Here is a 22,383-nt window from a genome sequence, read left to right on the forward strand (position 1 = left end):
AAATGAACACCTTGGTTTCAATGTGTGCTCCTGTAAAGATTGCCAGTTCTTTTCCCTCAGTTCTCCTGACTCAGAACTCTCAGGCTAGCCCTCAAGTCACCGTGATGACAATAACCATCCGTTGGGATCCATTTCCCAGGATGCCCTCTCCACAGCATGGCCTGTTTATCTCTGATGCCACAAGTGACCCAACATCCCAGGTCATCCCATGTCACTTTTCCTCATCAGGCCTTTGTAGCTTCTTTTCTGTCTTTCCTCTTCCCTCTAAATCTATCCACACTGCTTTTTGGATTCCTGGACTCTCATCAGAACACCCCCAGCCCCGCCACCCCAAAGTCTCACATTATTTCCTGAACATTTTCTTCATCTTCTTGCCACCCACTCAAGGGCGTGGGCTCTCCTGCCTTCTTCCTATCTTGGGCCTGGAGGCAGGAGAGGTCTCCTCCTTGCTTCTGATGCTTCCAGGCCTTTGTTCTTCCCACAACCACTGCACTCCAGCACTTCTGAAACACAAGCCATGGGGCTCTACCACATCCTACCCTTCCTTTTGCATCATCTACCTTCCTCCTCCTCATGCCCTCATTTATTGATAATTTTAGCACCTAGATTTCAGTCATCTCACCACCACTCATCATGTTTTTCAGTATTTTGAATATCTATGTAGATGATTCATCCAATACTTGGCCTCTCAGTTGCAAAGATCTCATCCTAATTTTTCTCCTTGGTCATACCCTAAACTTCACATTACCCATTCCCTCACCGCCTTAGCATCTCCACTCCACTTCAATTTGCATGCTTTCTCACCGTCATTTCCTTTTATTCAATCCAGTCTCTCTGGCATCCCAACTCCAAAAATTCTTTGACTCCTCTAGGACCACCAATATATCTTATTCTTTTCACTTTCTCTTTTTTCCCTATCCAGCGGAGATTTCAGACTGCTCTGCACTCATTTTTCTCCATGCCATTCAACTCCTTGTTCCTCTGTACTTTCTTTGTACGTGTGGCAAAACCCCAATCCTGGTTAAGTCCCACTCTGATTATCCCACACATGCAGCCAAACAGCTATGCGTTGACTTGTGAAGAGCATATGACCTTGTTGACTGGTCTTACTTTGAATTCAGGCCCACAGACTTGAAGGGGACTCTCAGTCCTGCCTGCAGAGTTTCTTCAATCACCTTTTTTTTTTTTATCCATTCTCCATCTTTTAGAGAACCATTTCACTCTTCTGTTTCCTCAGACTGCCTATCCTCTGTCCCCACTACTCAGAGCCTTGCTTCTTACTTCACTGAAGACATTAGAGCAATTGGAAGAGATTTTGTTTGGCTTCAACTCCCAGATCTATGATCCTTCTCACCTCTGTCCCTTGGCTTAACCTACCTTTGTTATTTGAATGAGAAGTGTTTGCTCTGACCTGAGGCTGACTTTCCACTGTACACTGGATTCCATCCCTATTCACCTATTCCAACCCTTGACTCCTATAATTCTCCTTGTTTTCTCATTTACCCCCTCATCCCTCTCTACTGTATTGTTCTGGTGATATTTAAGACTATGAGAGTAATTCTATTTTTTAAACTCATATCTTCCTTAGGCCTATTTTGTTTTATCCTTATAAGAGGAGATTTTCTCCATTACTCACTTTTTGTTTTCTCTTTGATGGACTCCCAGTAGGTTTTGGTCCTCATTGTTCCACCCAAACTCCATGTCTTCAGTGATCATCCAGGGGAATCCTTACCACAACTTGGGAGCAGCATGCGATCATGACTTCTTCCTTCTTGAGGCAGCCTTCACCTGGCTTGTGGGCATTCCTTCCTAGTTTTGCGAGATGGATCCTTTCTTCTGATCTCCAGTACGACTAGGCCTGGGCTCTGTTTGGAGTCTCTTCTCTTTAGCTGCTCACTTCCTGGGTCTCTTATTACCTGGCACTCAGCTTTCAAGCCCATCTAGAGGCTGATGACTCCCAGGTTGCTATCTCCTGCAGGAACTTCCCTCCAATCTCATTTCCTTCTCAGGGCCACCCTTAAGGTTGTACAAATGATGCTATGCACATCCCCAGGGTCTCTACTCCAGGCAGTTTTCTGGTGGCTGAAACAAAGTGCTAAGAGGAAGTGCTCTCATTTAGTTGTTTGAAGCCATCTTGTGGGCTGGTAGCATGGTTGCAGCCTTCCAACTCTTGCCCTCCATCAGACTGCACTCCAGTTGTGCTCGTTCTTGGCTGTTCTGAAAGAGAGCCTTGTAAACACTTGTGCCGATGCACTGCTTCCCCCCCCTCCATCCAAGTAGAGGCTTGGTTTTCCCTCCTGTTCATATCACTCTGGGCTCTATTCAAATATTGCCACTCTAGATGAAGAGACAGTTTTCTCTTCCTTTATGCTTTTAAGTAGCATTTGTTTTTCCATTTCGTTAAGAATATATTTTCTTATCCATTTTTTTTGCCTTTTCCACTAACCCTAAAACTCCATGAAGGCAAAGAATTTATATTATTTATCATATTACTAGAACAGTGTCTCTAGAATGTATCAGGTGCCCAATAAATAATTAATTATTGAATGGATGAATAAATAAATGAATAAATGGGTGTGTCCCTGGAGTATGCTGTTTTTTGGGTATAGATGGAGAAGAGGAATAGTTGGGTCAAATGGTAGTTCCATTCCCAGCTTTCCAAGGAATTTCTGTACTGCTTTCCATATTGGCTACACCAATTGCAGTCCCACCAGCAATGTACAAGTGTGCCTTTTCCCCTACATCCTCACCAACACTTATTGTTGTTTGTCTTCACAATAGCTGCCATTCTGCGTGGAGTGAGATGATATCTTAGAGTAGTTTCTGATTTGCACTTCTCTAATTGCTAGAGATGCTGAGCATTTTTTTTCATATATTTGTTGATTGATTGTATATCCTCTTCTGAGAAGTGTCTTTTCAGGTCCTTGGCCCATTTATTGATTGGGTTATTATTATTATTATTATTTTTAGTGCTTAGCTTTTTGAGTTCTTTATATACCCTAGAGATTAGTGCTCTATCTGATGTGAGAGGGGTAAACATTTTCTCCCAGGATGTAGGCTCTCTGTTCACCTCACAGATTGTTTCTTTTGCTGAGAAGAAACTTTTTAGTTTGATTCCATCCCATTTATTGATTCTTGGTTTTTCTTGCATTATAGGAGTCTTATTAAGGAAGTTGGGGACTAATCCCACATGATGAAGATTAGGCCCTACTTTTTCTTCTATTAGTCACAGAGTCTCTGGTTTAATTCTTAAGTCCTTGATCCATTTTGAGTAGCAGCACAATTCACAATAGCTAAACTGTGGAGCTAACCTAGATGCCCTTCAGTGGATGAATGGATAAAAAAAATGTGGCATATATACACAATGGAATTTTACTCAGCAATAAAAGAGAATTAAATCATGGCATTTGTAGGTAAATGGATGGAGAAGATAAAGCTAAGTGAAGTTAGCTAATCCTCCCAAAATAAATGCTGAATGTTTTATCTGATATAAGGAGAGATAGGGATAGGGAGCATGGGAGGAATAGATGAATTCTAGATAGGGCAGAGGGGTGGGAGGGAAAAGGAGTGGGCAGGGGATTAGCAAGGATGGAAGAATGTGATAGACATCATTATCCAAAGTACATGTATGAAGACACGAATTGGGTGTCAACATATTTTATATACAGAGATATGAAAAATTGTGATATATATGTGTAATAAGAATTGTAATGAATTCTACTGTCATTTTAAAAAAAATCAATGAAAAAGAAAATAAAACAGGCAAGTGATTTTTATATATAAATCTTCATAGCAGTTTTATTTGTAATATTTGCAAACTTTTAGCAACCCAATGACCCATTAAAATATAAGAAACAAAACAACTGTGTTACATCCATGCAATAGGATAGTATTCAGCAATAGAAAGAAATGAATGATTGACGCATGACACAAGATGGCTTTATCCCAGAATATTTACATGTAGTGAAAGAAGCTAAATAAAAAGAGAATGTTCTTCAACATCTATTTACGTGTATATGGTGATAGAAAACACCTCAATGGTTACACAGTGACTTGGGTGGGATGGTGAAGGGTGACTAAAATAAATACAAAGGGGAATGAGGAAATTTGGGGGTGATTAAATGTCCACTATATTGATTATGATGATGACTTCATGAAGGTATACATATGCCAAATATGCCAAAACTCATTAAAAACCACATTTAAAAATATAATTGTCAATTATTTCTCAAGAAAAACATTAATAAAATACAATGTCATATTAAAAAAATGAATAAATGGGTAAAATGCCTACACTTCTTCGTGTCACCAGGCTTAGGTCCTGATATTGCATACATAGTAGGTGTTTATCAAATGGGAAAGATGATAACTCCAAACTCATGGGGCCATTGTAAGGCTTGAATTAGGTAATGGATGTGCTCTGTAAGCTATGTGTAAAGATCCTTACTGCTACTCTTTATTTGGGGGGGGCAGGCACCAGGGATTGAACTCAGGGGCACTCCACCACTGAGCCACACCCCCAGCCCTGTTTTGTATTTTACTTAGAGATAGGGTCTTACTGAGTTGCTTAGCACCTGGTTTTTGCTGAGGCTGGCTTTGAACTCATGGTCCTCCTACCTCAGCCTCTGGAGCTGCTGGGATTACAGGTGTGTGCCACCACACCAGGCTCCTAATTGCTACTCTTACTGCTGAGAAATTTCCTGGTAGAGGCAGTAATTTAAATTTCATCCATTTACTCTAAGATTAATTTTGAATCCCTGGATATGCTATAGTTAGTGTTCATGGTTCTGGGGCTGCTGCAGTGAACAAGTTGCTTTCTTCCTGGAGTTTTTAGAAGATCAAGTTTCTTTCTCTTCTCCCCCTGCTTTGCTCCAATTTCTCTAGAGTGTGGTAGGAGTAGCAGGAGTGGAATGTAACACAGGAGAGGCCCAGGATAGAGCAATGAATGTGGGCCATCAAACCAAGGGGATGGCATTTCCAAATCCCAGCTGCCCCACTTACAGTCGAATGGATGGGAACATTACCTTGTTTCTGAAATGCTCAACTGTCTCTGTGGTAAAATGCAGGAGCTAACCAAATCTCCTCTGTAGTTGGGCATAGTGCCTGAGAGAGTAAGTGCTCAGGAGGTGTGACTTATAGTGCCATTGTTGGGAGAGGCTGAGGAAGGGATAGCACCCATGGGGAGAGTTGCAGATCTCAGTGGAAGAAGGAAAGGGATTTCTCAGAACTGTCCTGGCTACTGATGGATTTGTTCACAAGACTAATGAGTACAAAAGGATTTCGTAGCAGGGGCTGAGGCAAGGAAGATGGGCCAGGTAGGCCTAAGGATTTGGGAAGAGGTATCCTCAAGAAGATTGATGTTGAAGGAGAATCCCAGGGATGGGTAGATAGATGGGTTTGGACCCTGAGACTGTAAAGGAGGAGACTGCTAGAGGGAATGAGCCTAATTTCTTTAGCTGAAAGAAGGTGGCTTTGGATATATGAAGGTGGACATGGAGTTGGCTGTGGAAAGCTGAAAGATTGAACCTGGAATGAAATAAATTGGGAATTTCCAAGGGCAACTGGGGAGATGGGTTGGGAAATAATGAAAAGGATGTTTAGAACATTGAAGAGAGGAGCCAGCATATGGCAGGAGGCTGAGGTCCAAAAGTGAGCTAAGAAGGCTAAAATGACTTAAAAATAAGCACAGTTAAATTGCATTTGCAAGTTGACAGTTCTGTGCTGTGGCCAGGTAAGCCCTCAGAGTCCCAGATCTGTTTGGATGTTGGCAAAATTTTGATTTTCATGGATGGTTTAGGCTAAGATTGAGAAGATTGATTAAGATAATATTTTTGGAATACATTTTTTCTTGATCAGAACACATACACACACAAACACATGTGTGCACGCACACAGATATATATTATTTCATGAAACAATACTTACCCCTATTTTGTGTTAAAAAAACAAAGTGAAAAATGAAATATGGTATTTATAATTCTTAAATGCAACACAGAAACGGTTTTAAATAAATAAAAATTGTATAATTTCAAATAAGCAAAGAGGATATGATGCGATAGTTGTGTTTAAATGTTCATAAATTCATTTTTTTAAAGACACATGTGGACAGGTTTTCAAACATCTGGTGAATTGTTGAAATTTATTTCTTTGTTTTAATCTGGTTGAGGTTTTAAATTTCATTCACCTAAGTGGGCTGCCATGGTGATAATAGCAAGACCATTTTTTTTCACATTTAACTATAAAAATTCTTATTCAATCTTAATCCAAAATGATAAACATGGATACAAGTCTTATTATCATTTTTCAATGTGAATTACTAAACTGCAATAATTTATTCTCTTCTTTGGACAACACCAAGTTAAGCTCAATTATGAATCAGGGTTTGGAAAAGAAAACAGATTTGTAATCCAAGCATTTTTTTTCTATGCTGTTTCAATTTCTCTTTTGGAAATTTAAAAATTAAAAAATTGGGGTAGAGGGAAACTAGAATAATAGCTTTAATTCCTTTTCAGTTGGCCTGTGTTTTTTACCCTCGTTCTCTTTGATATGTTGTAACAATACTGGGAACAATGAATAGATAGGGAGATTACTTCAGTTTTACCAAAGTCTTTGGAAATCCCTATGTTGCATCTTGTTGATTTTTTTCCTCTATGTTTTCAAATTTAGTTTATTAAAACTACTAAATATATGAGCCAAATATGCCAAGTTTATGAACAAAAATCATCATTTAAATAATTGCCAGAGGATGCTGCTTCTCAACTAGAAAATATGAACCCTCATTCTGGAGTTCCCATACCCTGTTTAACACTTTCCCTTGTAATGACCAATAAAGTATGGGATGATATGGTAAGTGGATATGATTAGATTTAATCTCTGAATAAAATATTGCAAATAGATATTCAATCCAGTAAGCTTCCCTTATTAAAATTAACCATGTAGGCTGTGTTTTTCTATTTGTGAGATTTGGTAGAATATCTTTGAATTCCCATACCCTGAGACATAAAACTTGCATAAAGGAAAATATTATTAGTAGCATTTAATCCCTCCAAGTTTTCCAGTAATATTTACTATCCTATAGCATTCTAGTTTATTTTATACTATTTAATAATATACATTTCTAATTTTATAACTATATATAGTTCAGTTGTGTGAGATTAATTTTAAATTATACAAACTCCCTATAAATTATCTTATTACACATATCTGACATAAACAAATTAAAGTATTGCTTCTCTTTTAAGATCAGTGCCCTAAAGTTAGATCCCCAAATCTGTATTAGCCTGTATATTTATTATGTACAATGATACTATGTTTTCACTAAGAGGAAGAGTTTTAATTTTATTTGCAGATTTATCATTAAAAATTTCATAACCATATCAACACATACTGAAAGAACAGAAAGAGTACTATTTTTTGAGGAGTTATGTGCTCCATTTTGCCTTTTGCCACCCAATAAACAGTTACATATGAGAATAAAGCTTACTTATTTACTACTGTAGCATGACTAAAAATACAAAAGCCAACACCTATATATAATGCTACATATAGCACTCCCTGTGTACAAACTCTTTGCCATGGCTGTATGTGTACTATCTTCACAACACTACAGACTGATTATCATTAATTTAATTTACTTCTTTATCCATTTTTTTTAGTTGAATTCAGGGGTCATTATCACTGAGTCACATCCTCAGTCCATTTTTTTTTTTGTTTTGAGACAGATTCTCTATTGCTTAAACTGGCCTTGAACTTTTAATCTTCCTGCCTCAGTTTCCCAAGTTGCTGGGAGTTTATAGACATGTGCCTAGCTCATTATTTTTTTATAGATAAGGAAATATTTTTGTTTTATAGGTAAGAGAATATTTTTATTTTACAAGTAAGGCACAGAGAGTAAAGTAACATGGAAATTCTCATGGACTCTAACAGGAAACTCTGGAATTCAAACTCAAGAAACTAACTACAGAGTTAGTTTCAACTAATATATTGAACTATCTCTTATATTAGACATTATATCAATAATTTATGTCCTCCCCCCTTACTTCAAAAGACTGAGGGACTTATTAAAAACATATAATTGCAAAAAAAATGCATTGGGTTCTATAATTTTCAAAGGATTTTGCATGCCATTAGATCAAGCTTTTATTTCAAATAATCTTCATCATGAAAGCTTTCCATGATTTTGTGTTTTAGAATGAAACTTAAATGAAGTCCAAGTTTATGGATTAGAATCGACATGTTGCACAATATTATTAGTTTTTACTTCCCCATTCAGCATTGAATTTGCACCAATGCTTCTGGATTTCTCACTTCATCATATTTTTTGTCCTCCCACAAAAAAGTAATCCATTTGAAGGGCAATTTATACTGTTTCAATGAAAAGGTAACAATTGTTGAGAATCTCAAAAAATGTCTTGCTAGATACTGTCCTTTCTGAAAAGATCTCACAGATTTGTGACCAAAACTCAATTGAAAGTTTCTGTAATTTTACTGACAGGAAAAAATGAAAATTATGATAACATATAGTTAAAGTTCATCAAATGAACCCTTCTATTATGAGAATGGTTTAAATTGACCATCATCATCTGAGAAGTAAAATGCAATGACATTGAGCAAAAGAGCAAATGACGTATTCCTAGGCACTGTGGGCATCAAATGCCCACTACTGTCTCTCTCACTTGGTGGGAGCAATTGGCCACAGTATCTGTTGTAACATTTACATTGCCCGGATTCCTCCTATAAATGCTGACATTTCCTAGATAAATTAAAAAATGCTGTTACCCGCCTACACTGACCTTATGATCTACCAATGGACAGGGCCTGTAGTTTGAAAAACAATTAAGGAAAGAGAAGGAATGTCTACATTGCATCAGTGCCAGAGTAGAGATAAAATAATATTCATGAGATTTGAGTCAAGAATGGGAATTATGGGAAATGACAGAGACACACATTTAGTGCCAGAGGTGGCCATAACTAAGAGGAGCTTTGAAAGGTGACTTGATCCCTTGAGAACTCTCAAGAACTTTTCACAGGGCATTCCTTAGGGAGTAGACGGAAGTTTGAGCTGATCTTGTCTTAGGGACCTGAGGTGTTGATTGTTACATACTTGATCACAGTAACAGTAGAGAGAAGCATTGACGATAATAAGACCTGGGTATAATGACTGGGTTTTAATCTTTATTCTGCCACTTACAACTGTGGAAGTTTATTTAGCCTTTTTTTCTGTGTGACTCGGTGTTCTCATTTGTAACATGGGGGTGATGATAGTATTGAGTTCGGAGGATTAAATGAGTTAGTGTATAATAGGTAAAAATACTTTGAATAGTGTTTGGGAATGTGATATGTAAACTAGTTTAGAAATAATTACCAACAGAAATTGTGCCCCGACAGCTGTAGAAATGGATGGAGCTTCTCAGGGTTGTTACGAAGGTCTCTCTGAAGGTGGCCTCGATGAGCAAATAGAGATTCACGGGGTTAGGTTGCTTGGAAACACTGTTAATTCCCTGTCAGATCCATCCCAGGACTCTACAGATCCTTGTAGGACTTCTGTGTACAGAGACTATGCATCGGTGTCAGTAGTTGGGGCAGTACCATTTCATCAAAGAGCTTGGGTCAAACCAGAGAATGTCAGTCAGGGTGCTGAGGTTGTGGAGGGTCTTTAGGGACTTGGTCTGAGTAGATGACAACGCTACTCTCAGTACTTCACTGACACCAGGAGGGTTGGCGGTTTTCCCTCACTGGCCAATTCTCCTACACCAGCTGGATGTCCTACAATTTAATTCAGTTCTGACACTGTTAACCTGAGTTAGTGTCAGATCTAACAAGAACTCAGCCACACAGGACTGTCCCCACTTCAGCTGCCAATCCCAAATACAGGTTGTTGGCTGTTCTTCTGACCATCCACCTATGAATTGGGGATTCCCATGACCCCTTCTTGGGCCAGATCACTTGTTGTGATGGCTTACAGAGTTCAGGGAAACATTTACCAATGCTTCAGAAAGGATTTAATAAAGACTGCAAATGATGAGGTTATATATAGAGATGGCTGGGAAGACCTGAGTTTAGAAGCTTCTGTCTTGGTGGAGTTGGGATGTACTACCTTCCCTGATGTGTTCCCAAACTCAGAAGTTCTTGGAACCCTGTCTTTTGGGTTTTTATGGAGGTTTCATGGGCCATTCATGATTAATGCAGCTTCTGGCCTCTCTTCTCTCCCCAAGTGGAGAGGGGTAGGGGGTTTTGGAGTTGAAATTTCCAACCCTCTAATTACCTGGCTGGTTCCCATAGCAACCAGTTCCTATCCTGAGGCTATCTAGGACTCCTAATCACTAGCCATCTCATTAGTATACACAAAACACATCACTTCCAAGTGTTTTAGTTCAGAGTCCAGGAAAGTAGGATGGTGTACAGAGATCAAATATATATTTTTTATTTGATCACAGCCTGATATGTGGACTCACTGTGTTGTGGATGTTTATCTGCAAACCTGAAAGACAACACGAGACTTCCATTTTCTGCTTCCCAGCACAGAAAAAGGTGAAATAGGGAAAGCAGTAGTTTCTGCTCTCCTAGATAATGGTGAAAGGGTTCTTTGGAAGATAGAGTCGATAGGAAGCCACAGAGAAGGTACAGAGTAGGAAGACCTTCTATGTGGAAGGAGCAGCAGGACAGGTTTAGGGTGGGGGTGAGAGTAGCTCAAGTCATGCACTGAGAAATGAGAGGAGCAAGAGCCATTAGAGGCTCCTGTGTGGAGTAGGTGGAGGGGATTTTCCTTGTTAAATTTGGATAGAATTAATTAATGGGATTCTTCCCATTATCCTAACCCTATCCAGTTAGTTTTGGTCTCTGGTGCATTGAGGCAGTCTATTCCATGTCTTTTTTCAATCTATACCTTGCCCAGAGTTTAGGGAATTTTGGTACCAATAAGAGGGTAGTTTTTGTTCTCCCCTTTCCTCTCTTAGGGTTGGTGAGTGGAATGGAGAATGTGAATGGAGCTTCATAAACTCACAAGTATAGGGTGGCAGTTACATGCTCCAGAGCTGGAGCAGATGTCCTGGGCTTGAGCCAATACTTACTGGCTGTGGAACATTGTACCAGTCCGTGGAGCTCTCTGTGCCTTGGTTTCCTCTTCTAGAACATGTGTCTGCTAGTGGAATCTATATCCGGGTTGTGGTAAGGATTATGTCTGTCAAATATATACGAAGCATGCCGAATAATGAGTTGCTATATTTATGGTGACTGTCATTGTTCTTGGTGGTCCTGAGTATGATTGAGCAGCCCTGATGGTAAGAACAGCAGGGGTTTGGAAGAGGCACCAGTGTCCAGGGCAATGATGTTAAAGCAGTCTTTAGGAGGAAAGAGAAGGGCATGAAACAAGAGCTGGAGGATCCGACAGTCAGGGCAGCCAGGTAACAGTAACAGCAGCAAACACGGTCCAGCTCATACAAGTGGCCCTTTGTTTAGCCCTCTGCTGGCATGTTCTCCTCAAACACTGAGGCTATTATAACACAGCCTTCCAGAATAGCATCCACCATCCCCAGCTGCCAAGGACAGGCATATGGAGCCAGCCTCCCCAGCTGTGGGCTGGCTAGCTCCCAGCTCATCTGTGGGTTAGGTGCTTAGCAGAGAAAGGGCCAGAGGGCCCGGGTGTGTGACCGATCATGGTGTGATAGACACAAAAACATGAAAAAGGCACTTATTTTTAAGAACTTCTACTTTAAAACTTGGAGTTGGGGGGTGGCTCTTAAGGTAAAATAGTGGTGAATTGCAAAGGTAGTGGCCATTCAGAATTTGTCAAAAGTGTCTTTGCTCCATGAAAATAAAAGCTTGTTATAGGCTTCTATGCACATGGAAATTAATCAAGCGATCAAGATCTTTGTATGATTAAAGTCCTCTGTAGGGATCAAAGAAGCCTCCACTAGGGAGGCTTTAAGATATAGAGGCTTCTGGCATTCACATTCTGGAGATCTTGGAGATACCCAAATGAGATTTGGCTTTGTCTAGACTTAAAATGAAACTGAAGAAAACAACAGGGAGGAACAAACCAGATTGTTCATGTCTGTCTGGTCCTAGATGATCCCAGTGTGGCCGGATGGTGTGTGTTCATGGGGCCAGATGCCCTTCCACTCACTCACTGTGATGTGGCCTAGGAGGGAGGGAGGGGTGCTGTGCCCCTAAACACAACTGTGTCTCAGGCTCATAGCTCAGACTCAGGATCTGTCCAGATGCTCTGTCCAGGAAGCAGAGAACTGAGTCCTTGGGGATAGATGGGAAACTCTATCCCAGGATGCTAACTAGCATCAGAGACCTTGTGTTTAAAAAGAAAAATACTAAAAGTAGGTCACTCAGTTTTGTTTGGGGGATCCAAAGCTGCTTTGCAGAATCTCTTCAGTTTCATTTTGCTCTGCAATGACATCTCCCTTTTCAGCCTGTTCCAGAAGCCAGGTTTCCTGGTTCCTGGCACTGCCTCCTATTCCTGGGTGGCCAGGCCTGTACCTGGAGAGATCTGTTTCCCCATATCCCACCCCACCAAAGTCTCATTCTTGAGCCCTAAACTGTTCTCCTTCACCACTTCTCACATGTTGTATTAGCCCTATCTTCCATCAAACTCTTCATATTTGACCTTGAGGATGCTGTGGTTCATGACTTTGTGCCATTTATGTGAATCATTATTGAAGCAATTTCCTAACTGGCCCCCTCTCTTCTTTCTCCACTCCACCCCTTACACTACAGTGTTTTTCCCCTGGGGCACAGATCTGATTATGTCACGTTATGCACAAAAATGCACAACAGCTTCCCACTCCTAGAGCATGACATTGAATTCTTGAGGCCAGAACCTTCATCTGATCACATCTCCCTTTGCTCACTTCCTCGATCACTCTTCTGTTGTGTTTTTGGTCCCATCTGTGTTGCAATTCACAGAGCCACATACTGCTTTTGCTTTTGCTTTCACTATTCTCTCTGCCCTTACAGTCTCCTCCACAAGTTTACGCATCCTTTCAAAGATCTCAAATGCATTTTCTTCTGTGAAAGCTGCTCATATTCCCCCCAAACAAAGCTAATTGACTGGTCTCTTTGCTGGCACAGAACTTTGAATCTACCTCTATTTAAAAGAAAATTGTTTTCTTCTGCTTTGCATTAGCATTTTTCATAGTCATGTCCTTTAAGTTTGAACGTGGTCTTTTTCACCTTAGTATTTGCTAAAAGTAGTGAGTGCTATGCTTGATCTAAGAGGTGCTTAATATCTGTGTGTTGAACTGAGTGAAACCAAAGGCTATCTGCTTCTTCAATAAAAAAGAACAAGAACAACAACAACAACAAAAACCTTTGCCTTTCTGTGTTCCATATCATGTTATGGGTGTGGATTCTCCAAGTTAATACATAAATACAGTCTCATTGTTGGAGTTTTGAAGTGGTCCATTACTCATTACAATATAGATAAAAGGACCTGGAACAGTGGCACATACCCATAATCCCAGCGCCTTGGGAGGCTGAGGCATGAGGATCGTGAGTTCAAAGCCAGCTTTAGTAAAAGCAAGGTGCTAATAAGCAACTCAGTGAGACTCTGTTTCTTAATAAGTAAAAATGTGCTGGGGATGTGGGGATGTGGCTCAGTGGTTCTGGTACACCCCATGTATATTTATGGAGAGAGGGAGGGAGAGAGGGAGAGAGAGAGAGAGAGAGAGAGAGAGAGAGAGAGAGAGAGAGAGAGAGAGAGAGAGAGAGAGAGAAAGAGAAAGATAGATCCTATCCCTTCAGTTGAAATCCCAACAACCACAGTGGAAATCAGAAGTCAATTTCAATTGCTGGACCTGTTGAGAATAAGACACAGAAGTCAGATTGGGATCAAAGTATGAAAGATATCTCTGCCAAAGCAGGATGAGGAAATGCTGTTTGAACCCAAGACCAAATGAGGCAACAACATGCTTCTCCATCCTGAGTTGAACTTGTCCATCAAGGCAGGGATGGAGTAGTTGGGCACTTGTAGGGCAGTGTATGGCCTGTGCACACAGTGCCGGACAGTTGGCTTGGGGCTTGTTTTCTGGAGGAAGGGAGAACAAAGGTATCTTACATATAACTTGGCCTAAACTCAAGAGCCAAAAAGAGCACAGGGCTGGGTCACACAAGTTCCTTATTTCCCTTTCTCAACAATTAGATAAATCACTTCCCCTCAGAGGTAATCATTATTTATTATTTAGAGGATTCTTCCAGACCTTTTCCTTTATTACATTTGTATACTGTAAGTAAATATACAAACACAGTCTATATTTTGCATACAATGAGTGATACTAAATTTCTTGCAACATGCTTTTTTGTCATGATGATATGTCCCAGAAAATTTTTTCTTTTTAGCATTTATGCGTCTATTTCATTATTATATATAGCCCATAGTATGGATGTATCATAACTATTACTATTTTTTCTCAGTATGAAATTATTGGATGATGATCATTTTCTCTCATTTTGTTAACAATATCATTTTAAATTGATTTTTCTTTTTTCTTTTCTTTCTTTCTTTTTTTTTTTTTGGTATGGGGGATTGAACTCAGGGGCACTCAACCACTGAGTCACATCCCCAGCCCTATCTTGTATTTTATGTAGAGATAAGGTCTCACTGAATTGCTTAGCACCTCACTATTTGATCTTGCAATCCTTCTGCCTCAGCTTCCCAAGCCACTGGGATTATAGGCATGCATCACAGTGCCTGTCTTGTAAGCTGATTTTTTACTTCCATTGTGGTTTTTGGGATTTCAGCTCAATGGACAGGAAATCATCCAGGTTTTCTATTTTTAACATAGCCTCTTTTTCTTTGTGTTCCACAGTTTTCTCTTATATATGTAGTTATGATTTTATTTTTATTTGTCCTGCTTCAGAAAATTGTATATCTTAAATTTTAGATTAATACTATTGGAAAATTCTTGGCCATTATCTTTTCAAATAATTACTCTCCTCTCCTTCTGAAACATGAATTAGCAAGACAGATGTTAAAGCTATCTTCCAGGTCTCCTATTAAGTTGTTTATATTTACCATGTGTCTTTTCTCCCTAATTCTTCATTCTATATAATTTTGGGGTGTCTAACTTCTATTTTATGAATTTTTGTGTATCTATTCTGCTGTTAAATCTATCTGTTGAGCTTCAAATGTTAATTATATTTCTCATGTCTAGAAATTTTGTTTTCTCCCCAATATATCTTCTTGTTCTTTTTAAAAAATTTTAAATTTTTTTCTATTTTTAATTTTTCAAGGTTATGTTTTCTTTCTTTAGTCATAGTAGATGCTGCTGCTTTGGGGGCTTGTTTTTGCCATCTATTGTATCAACTGCCGCTTGTTCATGGTGATGGGTTTTCTTGGGCACTGTAAATTTTTATTGAGAAAAGCTTAGATACCTTGATATGTGTGTGTGTGTGTATGTAATTTCTTGAGACAGAATGAAGGTGAATTCCTGGGGCAATATTTATTTGCAGTGCATCTGAGGGCATTACCAATTTAGAATCATTTTAAATCAAATACTTGTTTTGAGATTTTTGAAAAACCTTATAAATTTTTAAATTTATTCTTTTTAAATTGACAAATAGAAAGTGTATTATTTATTATGTTCAACATTTTGTTTTGAAATACGTATTCATTGTGAAATGGTTGAGAATTTTTTGGATGAATTTAGGCAATAACCCCAGTGGCTTGGAAGGCTGAGGCAGGAAGATCCCAAGTTCAAAGCTGGCCTCAGCAACTTAGCGAGGCCCCAAGTAACTTAGTGAGACCCTGTCTCAAAATAGAAAACAAACAAACAAAAAAAGGGTTGGGGATGTAGCTCAGTGGTTAACTGCATCTGGGTTAAATCTCTAGAACTATCCTGTCAAAAAACAAAACAAAAAAATTAGGCAATAAATTGTTATGGAATGGCTTATGAATATAACCTATAGAATTTTTTTCCTGTTGTTTTTTTCTTATGAGACTATAACCCCTTGAGGTTCTAGCTTTAAGGAATGAGTATTTTCTATTAGTTTCCTCATTTTTTTGGTAGGCCTGGCATTCCTCACACTATGAAAATGAAAGAAATACGGACTCTAGCTCTGGTGACCCTAGGGCCAAAGCCAGTTTCTGTGCTTGCAGCTCTTCACCTCTCTGTAATGTTTCTTAATTACTTTGCAGCTCTTTTTGCCTTTAATGTGCTTTTAGTATCATTCTTAGCATTTTAGTTAACTTTATTGGGATAGTGGGTCTAGGAACCTAGCCACCTATGTTACCCTTCTGCAATCCATTCAACCATTTCTTTTCTACTAGAAATTTAATTTTTCCTTCAAAAATTTCTTGTTGTAAATTATGTTGCAATGAACATGTGTTTGTGCCCACAAGTAAGTTTGCCTCTCAGGTAGATAACTATAGCTGGAAGTGCTGGGAGGAAGAGTAGGGGTATTTCAATTTTTATACAAAACGCATTACTAATGTTTCAGGCCCAAAGATGGCCTAAAAGGAGAGTGCTCTTTTTCATGAACTCTCAACAGCACTAGCTTTTCATACATTTGTATTTGTGCAAATATGATTGATAAAAATATATTTCTGAGTTGTTTTAATTTGGGGGTTTCTACTAATTAGTGAACTTTATTGTCCTTTAATCTCTTTCACATTTTTATTTCTGTTTCTGTGAAATGACTACTTATCTTCCTTATCCTATTTATTAAAAAATATGTTGACAAATTTCTAGAGTCATATGATTTGCCCAAACTGAATCAGGATGATATACATAAGTTAAACTGATCAATTTCAAGCAATGAAATAGAAGATGCCATCAGAAGCCTACCAACCAAGAAAAGCCCAGGACCAGGTGGATACACAGTTGAGGTCTACAAAACCTTCAAAGAAGAACTAATACCAATACTCTTCAAATTATTTCATGAACTAGGAAAAGAGGGAACACTTCTAAACTCATTCTGTGAGGCCAGTATCACCCTGATTCCAAAACCAAAAACACGTCAAAGAAAGAAAACTTCAGACCAATATCTCTAGTGAATATAGATGCAAGAATTCTCAATAAAATTCTGGCAAATCAAATACAAAAACATATCAAAAAGATAGTGTACCATGATCAAGTGGGGTTCATCCCAGGGATGAAAAGTTGGTTCAACATAGAAAATCAATAAATGTAATTTGTCACATGAATAGACTTAAAGATAAGAATCATATTATCATCTCAATAGATGCAGAAAAAACATTGGACAAAATACAGCATCCCTTCTTGTTCAAAACACAAGAAAAACTAGGGATAACAGGAACGTATCTCAACATAGTAAAAGCTATCTATGCTAAGCTCCAGGCCAACATCATTCTAAATGGAGAAAAATTGAAAGCATTCCCTCTAAAAACTGGAACAAGACAGGGATGCCCTCTTTCACCATTTCTATTTAACATAGTCTTTGAAACTCTAGCCAGAGCAATTAGACAGATGAAAGAAATTACGGATAGGAAAAGAAGAACTCAAGTTATCACTAGGTATATGATTCTATACTTAGAAGATCCAAAAAAATTCCATCAGAAAGCTTCTAGAACTAATAAATGAATTCAGAAAAGTAGCAGGATATAAAATCAATACCCATAAATCAAAGGCATTTCTGTACATCAGTGACAAATCCTCTGAAAGAGAAACTAGGAAAACTACCCCATTTACATTAGCTTCGAAAAAAAAATTACTTGAGAGTCACAAAAGAGGTGAAAGACCTCTACAATGAACATTACAGAATGCCAAAGAAAGAAATTAAAGAGGACCTTAGAATATGGAAAGATCTTCCTTGTTCTTGGATAGACAGAATTAATATTGTTAAAAATGACCATACTACCAAAAGCATTGTACAGATTTAATGTAATACCAATCAAAACCCCAATGGCATTCGTCATAGAAATAGAAAAAGCAGTCATGAATTTCATCTGGAAAAATAAGAGTCAAAGAATAGCTAAGGCAATTCTTAGCAAGAAGAGTGAAGCAGGTGGCATCACTATACTAGACCATAAACTATACTACAGAGCAATCATAACAAAAACAGCATGATATTGGCACCAAAATAACTTGTAGACCAATGGTACAGATATAGAGGACCCAGAGACAAACCCACATAATTACAGTTATCTTATATTAGACAAAGGCGCCAAAAATATAGATTGGAGAAAAGATAGCCTCTTCAATGAATGAATAATGTTGGAAAAACTGGAAACTAAGCCCTTATCTTTTACCATGCACAAAATTCAACTCAAAGTGGATCAAGAACCTAGAAGTAAACCAGAGACCCTGTACCTAATAGAAGAAAAAGTAGGCCCAAATCTTCATCATGTCAGATTAGGTCCTGACTTTCTTAATAAGAATAATTAAAATAATTAAATAATAATTAAAATAAAAAATCACTAAATGGGATGGATTCAAATTAACAAGCTTCTTCTTAGCAAAAGAAACAATTAATGAAGTGAAGAGAGAGCCTACAGAATGGGAGCACATTTTGACCACATGCACATCAGATAGAGTACTGATCTATAGGCTCTATAAAGAACTCAAAAATCTTAACACCACAAAAACCAAATAACCCAATCAATAAATGGGCCAAGAAATGAACTGAAACTTCACAGAAGAGGATATACAATTAATCAACAAATATATGAAAAAATGTCCAACATCTCTAGCAATTAGAGAAATGCAAATCAAAACTAAGATTTCATCTCACTTCAGTCAGAATGGCAGCTGTTAGTAATACTGGGAATATTTTTAATATAAGGTTTCTTAGAGATTTCTGATAGCTTTTCCATGTTAAGTTAGTTTGCTTCTAGTCTCAGTTTACTAAATTTTTTTTTAATCCCAAATTGTGATAGGAGATTATTTTATCCAATGTATTATTGTTTGGATGTGAGGTGTTCCCCCAAAAGCTCATGTGTGAGACAATGCAAGAAGGTCAGAGGAGAAATGATTGGGCTGTGAGTGTCTTAATCCTATCAGTAAATTAATCCCATGATAGAGATTAACTGAGTGGTAACTGAAGTGATAGGGGTGTGGATGAAGGAGGTGGGATTTGGGACATGTCTTTGGGGTATATATTTGTACCTAGGGAGTGAATTTTTTTCTTTGCTGCTTCAGGATCATCATAATCTGAGCTGCTTCCCTCCCTCTGCCACACTCTCCTGCCATGATGTACAGCCCCAAGGAATGGAGCCAGCCTTCTATGGGCTAAGACCTCTGACACCGTGAGCCCTCAAATAACTTTTTCTCTTCTACAATTTTTCTGGTTGGGTCATTTTAGTCACAGCAGTGAGAAAAGCTGACTAAAACATCATATTCTATGGGACTTGTGGTTTTTATGTCTTCTTCTTCTGTAACTTGATAATGTGTTGAAATAAATTCACAGATATCATAATACTGAGACATTCTTGCATAATTGGATAAACTCACTATATGTATTTAAAAATTTTATTACTGTATTCCATTTGCTGCTATTTATTTGTGACTTTGTATTTATTTTTCTAAAATTGGTCAATAGTTTCCTTTATTTATTTTATCTGTTTTCATATTGTGTCAGGGAGATTGATGGCACTTGCTGTTGAGTTGAACAGCTGCCCATCCTCCCCCTATTGTATTAATTTAAAAGACAGAAATTCTGTGCTTAGTAGTACTTTCCATTAGAATCATCTGAGCATACTACCATTTCAGGATAAATCTCTGAACATCTAAAAAGAATATTAAATGATTATGGGTCCATTACATTTTTCCTGTTTCTTGAATGATATGTAGTCAAAGAAAAGCATGAAATTTCATGTGAATTTTCAAATTTGTTGGTAAAATATTGCATAAATTATTTCTCATATTTTAAAGGGTCTGTTCTATATTTACAGCTATGTTCTTATTGTTATTATTTCATTTTTTTTCTTAACCAGACTTACCTAAATCTATTTTACTGATCCCCCTAAAGAACCAAATTTTAGTTTTAAGTCTGCTTTTTTTTAGTTTGTATTCTAATACATTAATGTCTGTCTTTTGGTCATAAATTAATTCTTTTGGGGATTATTCTTTTTTTTTTAGATTCTAGAATTAAAAACAACTAATATTTAATTCTTTTTTTCCTAGTAAACTCATGAGATTATGTATTTTTCTTTCTTCCCTGTAGGGAGAAGTACACTGATGTTCACAGAGTGAAGTCATCTAACGCCTTTCCCAGAATGCACCCCTGTCATTGAGTGACATGTTTACTTATTTCCTGCAGTTTTCTCTGTTATGGTAGAATATACAACATAAAATTTATCATCTTAACCATTTTAAGTGTACAGATTGGTGGCATTAAATACATTCAGAATATTGTTCAACCCTTGTAACCATTCATCTCCATAATGCTTTACATCTTGTAAAACTACAGCTCTGTACTCTAACTTTCCACCATACCTGGAAGCCACCATGTACCCTCTATTGCTATGATTTTTGACTACTGTAAGTATTCATACATGCAGAATCATTTGTCTTTTAGTTATTGGCTTATTTCACTTAGTAAGATGTCCTGGTAGTTCATCAAAAGATACCACATTGTAGCATTTTGCAGGTTTCCCATTTCTTTTAACACTGAATAAATTCTGGTATATGAATATACCACATTTTGCTTAGTCATTCACCCACTAATGAATATTTGGGTTGCTTTCCCCTTTTGGCTATTGTGAGTCTTCTGCTGCCCAAATACGCTTTTGAATTCTTCTAGTGAATTTTTCATTTCAATTATTTATTTTTCTGTTCTAGAATTTCTTTTTGATTTTTTAAAGTTTTCTATCTCTTTATGAATATTTCCATTTTTTATACGTAATTTCTTTATTGTCTCTACATCTTCTTTTAGTTCTCTGTGTATCTTTAAGACAGTTGTTTTAAAGTCTTGGTCTAGATCTGTTTTGCTCAAGGACTTTCCATTGATTTATTTTATTCCTTCAAATGGTTTATACTTTCTTGTTTCTTTATATATCTTGTGATTTTTTTTTGGAAACTGGACATTTGAATCTAATAATAGGCTAACTTTGGAAATCAGGTTCTTTCCTAGGGTTTCCTGTTTCTTTGTGGTCATTTTTGTTTTATTGACCAAGCTATTGATGGCTCTATGCCAGGGTTCATCATAAGGGGTAAACTTAGTTTTCAGGTTTTTTTTTTCCTGTGTCTGTACCTTTCCCTGAGCATGTGTGGTATGCTTCCTAATTCTCCCTGCATGTGCAGTTGTTTTTGTATGTCCTAATGTTTAGGTGGAGAGACTCTTCCATTGTTCCAGAATCCTCTCTTTGCATTATTTTTCTTACTACTATGGCCAAATCCCTTAGCATCCAATGTGTAGTATAATTATTTCTTTATAAAGAGTCTGTAATTATACCATTAATTAAATAAATGGTTTTTGAAGAGTACTTTTAAATTTCCAAGTAATTCAGTTTTTGTTGTGTTTATGTGTTTTTTTTTTGGTGGGTGATTATTTTATTTTCCTATTAATGCTGTAATAAGTTACCACATTAACAACTTGAATCAACATGGATTTCTCCCTCCTATGGCTCCAGAGGTGAGATGTATGGAGTTAGTGTCACTGACCTAAGGTTGAAATACTGGCAATGGCAGTTCCTTCTGAAGGCTCTGAGAGGAGCATGTGTTGTCCCTTTCATCTTCTAGTGGCTCTGCATTCTTTGGCTTGTGGCCTCTTTCTTCATCCTCAAAGCACACCCCTTTAGCCATTGCTTTTGTCACCACACTGCCTTCCCATCTGTGGTATTCTCTCGCTCTCTCTGTTTCTCTCTTGTGATTACATGCTTGGTCCCCCTGACCCCTGAGAATTCCAGGGCACTCTCCCCCTCTCAAGATTATTAACTCTGTCACATCTGCAAAGTCCTTCTAGCCATATACAGTAACATTCACAGGTTATGGACATTAGGATGTGGCCAATTTAGTGGGCCATTATTCAGGCTGCCTCAGAGATGCTTTTCTCCCACAGGGGGTTTATAATATGTTTTTCTTATGACTTAGTGAATTTGTTGATGTTTTCATGGGAAAATTAAGATTTAAAAATTTTTGAAGAAAAACAAGAAAATAACTTGTAACTTAAACTTCTAAAGATAATAAGAACGTGTACTGAAATTGGTGAGAACATGTTGTGTAGGGAAGGTAGGAAAAAAGTTGGCATCTTAGAAAAAATATGAATCAGTATAGACTTATATAAAATCAGACACAAGATTTAATAGCAGTCAAATTAAACTGCAACATTGGCGTGAGTCTGAAGGTTAAAAAGGCTTCCACCATGTCACTAATATAGCCTGCGTAGTCTTTGGTGTAACAGTCAGTAATAAAACAAAACCCTGGAATAGACAGAGGATGCTAATTGTGACTGTTTTTCAGCAGTATGGGACAAGGG

General features: G+C 37.8%; 1 long non-coding RNA gene across 1 annotated transcript in view; it reads left to right on the forward strand.

The window, feature by feature from the left end:
• LOC120892715 (uncharacterized) overlaps positions 1–21,339 on the forward strand; it is a 142,027-nt gene extending 120,688 nt beyond the window's left edge. The window contains exons 3-4 of the long non-coding RNA XR_005737483.2: positions 19,107–19,213; positions 20,131–21,339. This is a non-coding gene — a long non-coding RNA (uncharacterized LOC120892715). The remainder of the gene's footprint in view (positions 1–19,106; positions 19,214–20,130) is intronic.
• The last annotated feature ends 1,044 nt before the right edge of the window (positions 21,340–22,383 follow it).

Source organism: Ictidomys tridecemlineatus, chromosome 7 (genome assembly GCF_052094955.1).
Source record: "Ictidomys tridecemlineatus isolate mIctTri1 chromosome 7, mIctTri1.hap1, whole genome shotgun sequence".
In the NCBI taxonomy this organism is placed as follows: domain Eukaryota; kingdom Metazoa; phylum Chordata; class Mammalia; order Rodentia; family Sciuridae; genus Ictidomys; species Ictidomys tridecemlineatus.